Raw genomic sequence first — 6400 nt, forward strand, 5'->3', positions numbered from 1 at the left:
CCCGCCGCCTCGGGCCACCGCTCCGCCCCGAGCCGGCCGGCCGCCGCCCCGGCCTCTCCTCCACTCCGGCGAGCTCCCCACGCCCGGCATCCTCCTCTCCAAGTCCGGCAGCTACAGTAACGGCGGTGAACCTTGAGAACCGCGCCAGATCCAGATCTGAAAAAAAATCCCCTCGGTTGACTTTTCCCTCCAAACCCTAATTTTTTATGCCTAATTTGACCGGCCGTATCTCCGCATCCGTAGCTCCAATTTGGGCATATAGTATATCAAAATGTTTGCCTTGACGAGTACATCATTTCATTCCAGTGCATCATTTTCATTTGAGCTCATCTTGATGCCCGAAATGCTGTTAGAAGAGGGTTTCGTGAGTTAATTGTCAGATCTGCTAGTTCATCTTAGACTTTTGTCATTTTTGCCATGATTATTGTGTGCAAGATATGCCTGTGAGTCCTTCATATGTTTTGTTAAGGATTTTGTCTTCTTTCCAAAGGTGCAACCCATGAATTTTGAGGATGTGTGTGGTGACTTGTGCAAGCTTGCAAAGAGAGGCATCCGGGAAATCTGTTTTCAGAGACTTAGTTGTTTTCACTAAGTCTGGGATTATTTAGTTCATGATGCCATTTGTTCAGCTTGTTTCCTAGTGATCCGTGCCTCTTTTGAGGATGATCAGTAAAGGAGTTTTGTTAATCATGTTATGCTCTATCCATCCATGTCTTTGTTTGCAATTATGGAGCAGCCTAGCTTGAGTCAATCGAGCTCTACTTTTGCTTCGTTGTGAATCTGGGCAGATCGTCAACTAGTTTGCGATTTTGCCGATGTTATTGTGGTTGATCCGTGCATGCTATGCAATTGTTCTTGCCATGTCTAGCTAGCATTTTGTGCCTTCTTAATGGATGTATGCTTGCCTTTCCATGACTTGCACCGTAGTGAGTGCATCGAGCTCGTTTACATGCCTTCGTGAGTTATATTTCAGCATGTCTCAGTTTTCACTAAGTCTGAAAACTGATTGTGTTTTAGCTATGTTCGTGTGCCCGTTAGTATATTTTGTGAACCCTTTTGGCCCCAGGTCACTTTGGGTCTTTTGTTAAGCTTGTTGAGTAGCTCCATGCCATGTTCTTACTTGTCTTAATCAGGTCATGTATAATGTTGTTTTGCTGCTCCGAAGAGGGCTTCGTGATTTGAAATTTCAGACAAGTGTTAATTTCACTAAGTCTGAAATCTGTTTTGCATTTGCGTTTTTGCCATGCTTGTTTGAACCTCATAATGGATGAATTGGCCGTGGCTCAGTGCTAGTATTTTGTTAAGCATCTTGTGTGCATCGCTGCCATGTATTTTGTTGTCATGTTTGGTGGCTGTAGCATATTCATCTCGTTGCATTTAGATGCCTACTTGCTGTAAATCGCAGACCGGTGCCATTCTTTAAACGCTTGCCATTTCCAAACCGTAACTCCGATTCCGGCGTTCTTTATGTCGTTTTCAAGTGATTTCATCCCATCTTTCCAGTGGCACACTTGGTTTTTTCAAGTTGAGGCCAGGTTCATGCATTTCCTGTCATATCTTGCATTTTGAATCCTGCATCGCATCCCGCATAGCATCCCATCATTGCATTTTATTGTTTGAGTTTGCACGTGGTTGATTGTATCCTTATTGCTTGTTTGTCTTGTTTGGGTAGAGCCGGGAGACGAGTTCTCTAACGAGGAGCCCGTTGAGTTTGCTTTTGAGGATCCAGTCAACTCTGACAGCTTTGCAGGCAAGATGATCATACCCTCGAAATCACTACTATCTTTGCTATGCTAGTTTGCTCGCTCTTTTGCTATGCTAATGCTACGATGCCTACCTTTTGCTTGTCAGCCTCCCAATTGCCATGTTGAACCTCTAACCCACCATGGTCCTAGCAAACCGTTGATTGGCTATGTTACCGCTTGCTAAGGCCCTCTTGTAGCATTGCTAGTTGCAGGTGAAGATTGGAGGCGTTCCTTGTTGGAACATTTATTTACTTGTTGGGATATCGTTATATTGCTATGTTATCTTAACGCATCTATATACTTGGTAAAGGGTGGAAGGCTCGGCCTCTCGCCTAGCATTTTGTTCCACTCTTGCCACCCTAGTTTTCCGTCATATCGGTGTTATGTTCCCGGATTTTGCGTTCCTTACGCGGTTGGGTTATAATGGGAACCCCTTTATATTTTGCCTTGATTAAAGCTTTTCCAGCAATGCCCAACATTGGTTTTACCATTTGCCACCTACCCTTTTCTTTCCCTTGGGTTCTGCAGACTCAAGGGTCATCTTATTTTACCACCCCTGGGCCAGTGCTCCTCTGAGTGTTGGTCCAAACCGTCAGCCGCCGGTGGCTACCAGGGGAAACTCTGGGCTGGCCTAACGGAAGTTTGGACAATCTGAGTGTGCCCTGAGAACGAGATATGTGCAGCTCCTATCGGGATTTGTCGGCACATTCTGGCGGTGTTGCTGGTCTTGTTTTAACTTGTCGAAGTGTCTTGAGTTACCGAGATACCGAGTCTGATCGGTACGTCTTGGGAGGAGGTCTATTCCTTCGTTGACCATGAGAGCTTGTCATGGGCTAAGTTGGGACCCCCCCTGCAGGGATTGAACTTTCGGAAGCCGTGCCCGCGGTTATGGGCAGATGGGAATTTGTTAATGTCCGGTTGTAGATAACTTGAACATAAACTTAATTAAAATGAATCAACCGTGTGTGTTACCGTGATGGCCCCTTTCCGGCGGAGTCCGGGAAGTGGACACGGTGTTGGAGTTATGCTTTCGCAGGTTGTTCGTCTAGATTCTCGCTCGCGCTTTGCCTCCTCTTCTCGCTCTCTTTTGCGTATAAGTTAGCCACCATATATGCTAGTCGCTTGCTGCAGCTCCACTTATTTTGCCTTACCCTTCCTATAAGCTTAAATAGTCTTGATCACGAGGGTGCGAGATTGCTGAGTCCCTGTGGCTGACAGATACTATAACTCCAGATGCAGGTCCAGGTGATTCCGCTCCAGGTGACGATTATGAGCTTAAGTGGGAGTTCGACGAAGACTCTCAGCGTTACTACGTGTCTTTTCCTGATGATCAGTAGTGGTGCCCAGTTGGGGTTTGATTCGGGGCCTTGTCGCATGTTGGGTTCTTTTCTATTTTGGCGCCGTAGTCGGGCCATGAGTGTTTGTATGATGGATGTTATTTATGTACTTTGATGTGACGTGGCGAGTGTAAGCCAACTATGTATCTCCCCCTTTCATTATATATTACATGGGATGTTGTGATGATTGCCTAACTTGCGACATTGCTTTCAATGCGGTTATGTCTCTAAGTCGTGCCTCGACACGTGGGAGCTATAGCCGCATCGAGGGCGTTACAAGTTGGTAATCAGAGCCTTCCCCGACCTTAGGAGCCCCATTGCTTGATCGTTTTTAGCGGCCGAGTTGTGTCTAGAAAAATGTTTTGAGTCATTAGGAATTATATAGCGGAGAGTCTAGGAATTCTTTTAATTCCCAGTCTCCTCATCGCTCTGGTAAGGCATCCTGACGTAGAGTTTTGACTCTTCTCTTCTCAAATTTCACTAAAAAATTTTTTAGGATCACGCGAGTATCTTGGAATCGTTTCGATGGCTTATGATGAGAATACTGTCTTGGTGCCTCCTGTCAGGGGTTTAGTGGAAGTGTCCCGGGGAGTTGAGCTCTGAGGTGTTGTCATCATAATTTTATCGTTGCAATTCTGGAATACTTGAGATATGTTCACCGACATCAAAAATCTCTTTTATGCAGTTCGTTGGTGAGATAACCTCGACGCCACCCAGTACTGGGGCGGGAGTTCGGGAGTATCGCCATAACTTGTATAACGGATGCTTTTCGAAGGTTGAGGTAGATGGTTTCCAAAGTTTTCTTGGTTATGTGTTGAAGGATGGATACAGCTGGATGTAGGATTTGCTAGTTTGGGTGAGATATTATGCTTCCCCTATATCCCCAACACCTGATTGCATAACCGGAAAGGTTCGGGAGTTTCATAGGTGGGAATTCTAGTAGCTCTAGTTTTTCTTCCACGGATATTGGTTTGAGATTGGGATTTCTTACCGATTATTCGTTCTTGATCCGTACCTTGTTGATTTATTTCTCTACCTTAATTCTACGTGGCTTCTCAATTTATGGATATGTGACCATTTCAAGAGGAATGCATTCGTTCATTTTGTTCGGATGTGAAGACTATATGTTGCAATTTTCATTCCGTTGGATTCAGCTTCAATATTTGTCTGTCAATGTGCTAATGGTGGTCAACCTCTTCAGGATGGCTCCTCCAACGCGCACGACTCCGAATCCTGATCCGCCACCACCTCCACCTCCTCCAGAGGCATGGCAAGCTGTGATGGCCGCAACCAATGCAAACACACAGCTGATCATGCAAATTCTTCAAGAGCGCAATCAAGGCAGTCAAGGGAACCAAGGCAGCAATCAGAGTCATTTTGCTACACTCAACCAGTTCCTTACTAACGGGCCAAAGACTTTCAACAATTGTGTTGAGGCAAACGATGCTGACGATTGGCTTGTGGATCTGTGTAAGCATTTCGAGTGCAGTAACGTCAGGCCTGAGGACTTTGTTAAGTTCGCTTCCTTCCAACTCAAAGATCAAGCTGCAGAATGGTTCCAGCAGTACAAGGATTCCATAGGTGGACGTGTTATCACTTGGGATGATTTCCGTCGAGATTTCCGAGCTCATCATATTCCACAGAGCGTGGTTGAAAGCAAGCGTGAGGAATTCTGCAATCTGAAGCAAGGCTCTTTGTCTGTCTATGACTACAACAAGTTGTTCCAGAAGCTTGCCCGCTTTGCCAAGCAGGACGTGCCTGATGAGAAGAGCATGATATACCAGTTCAGGGGTGGTCTCAGAGTAGATATTCATCTCGCTCTTGTTCTCTTCGAGCCCTTGAGATTCGATGAGTTCTACAACATGGCACTGAAGCAAGAGGATGCTCAGTTGAGGTGTGATGCTTCCAGGAAGCGAGTCAGGGATGTTACTCCTTCTTCCTCTACTCAAGTGGCCAAGCAGCAGAAGTTTTGGCTTCCTCCTCCTCCGTTCCGTCAGCCGTATCAGCACAAGAGCAAAGGTGGCAGTGGTTCTTCCCACCCACCCAACCCTGGCTTTCAGAACAAGACTTCGTCTCAAGCTCCAAGATCGAGTGCTCCGTATCACCGTCCGCTTTCAGAGGTCACGTGCAACAAGTGTCAACAGAAGGGTCACTATGCCAACAAGTGTCTCAACCAGAGGCGTCTTCCTCCTCCTCCTCCTATCAGATCGGCAAGTACAGCTGTGGTCAAGCATAACCCCAAGCATGCCAAGGTCAATTTGATGAATGCAGCTCAGGCAGAGGACTCGTCAGATGTGATCATGGGTAACCTTCCTGTTAATGATAAACCTGCAAAAGTTCTTTTTGACACTGGTGCATCACATTGCTTCATCTCAAAACCTTTTGCATCTAAGCACGAGTTGACTTCCCAAGTTATGCATAAACCGTTAGCAGTCGTCTCTCCGGGTAAATGTTTGCTTGCTAATCACGAGATTCCGGATATTTCTATCATGATGGGTGATTTCAAGTTTCTGGCTTCTCCAATGGTTCTTGGTAACTCGGATATTGATCTTATTCTCGGCATGGATTGGCTTTCTAAGCACAAGGCTCAGCTTGATTGTGCAGCCAGGCAGATTCAATTGACTCATTCGTCTGAGGATGTAATTGTCTTTGCCGCTCGGGATAATACCATCCGTCTGTTTTCTCTCAATGAGAAGGGTGAATTGGATGCCATCTCTCAAATTCCAGTCGTTTGCGAATATCAAGACGTCTTTCCAGAAGAGCTTCCAGGAATGCCTCCGCACCGGCCAGTTGAATTCGTTATTGAACTTGAGCCTGGCACGGAACCTGTGTGCAAACTCCCTTACAAGCTCGGACCTGAAGAGTTGAAGGAGCTAAAGAAGCAACTCGATGAGCAAGAGAGAATGGGTCTCATCCGGCCTAGTTCTTCTCCGTGGGGTTGTGGTGTTCTTTTTGTGAAGAAGAAGGGTGGAATGGACTGACTTTGTGTTGATTACCGTCCAGTGAACAAGAAGACCATCAAGAACAAATACCCACTTCCCAACATCAATGAGCTGTTCGAACAACTCAAAGGTTCCCAAGTATTCTCCAAGCTTGATCTCCGTATGGGTTATCACCAGATTCGCATTCGTGAAGAAGATATTCCCAAGACAACATTCAGAACAAGCTTTGGTTCATATGAATACACTGTCATGTCTTTTGGCCTTGCCAACGCTCCTCCGATGTTCTCTCGCATGATGAACTTCATCTTCAACGCCTACACCAATGACTTCGTTTTGGTCTATCTCGACGACATTCTGGTTTTCTCCAAGAACAAGG

This window comes from Triticum aestivum, chromosome 3A (genome assembly GCF_018294505.1).
Source record: "Triticum aestivum cultivar Chinese Spring chromosome 3A, IWGSC CS RefSeq v2.1, whole genome shotgun sequence".
Lineage (NCBI taxonomy): Eukaryota > Viridiplantae > Streptophyta > Magnoliopsida > Poales > Poaceae > Triticum > Triticum aestivum.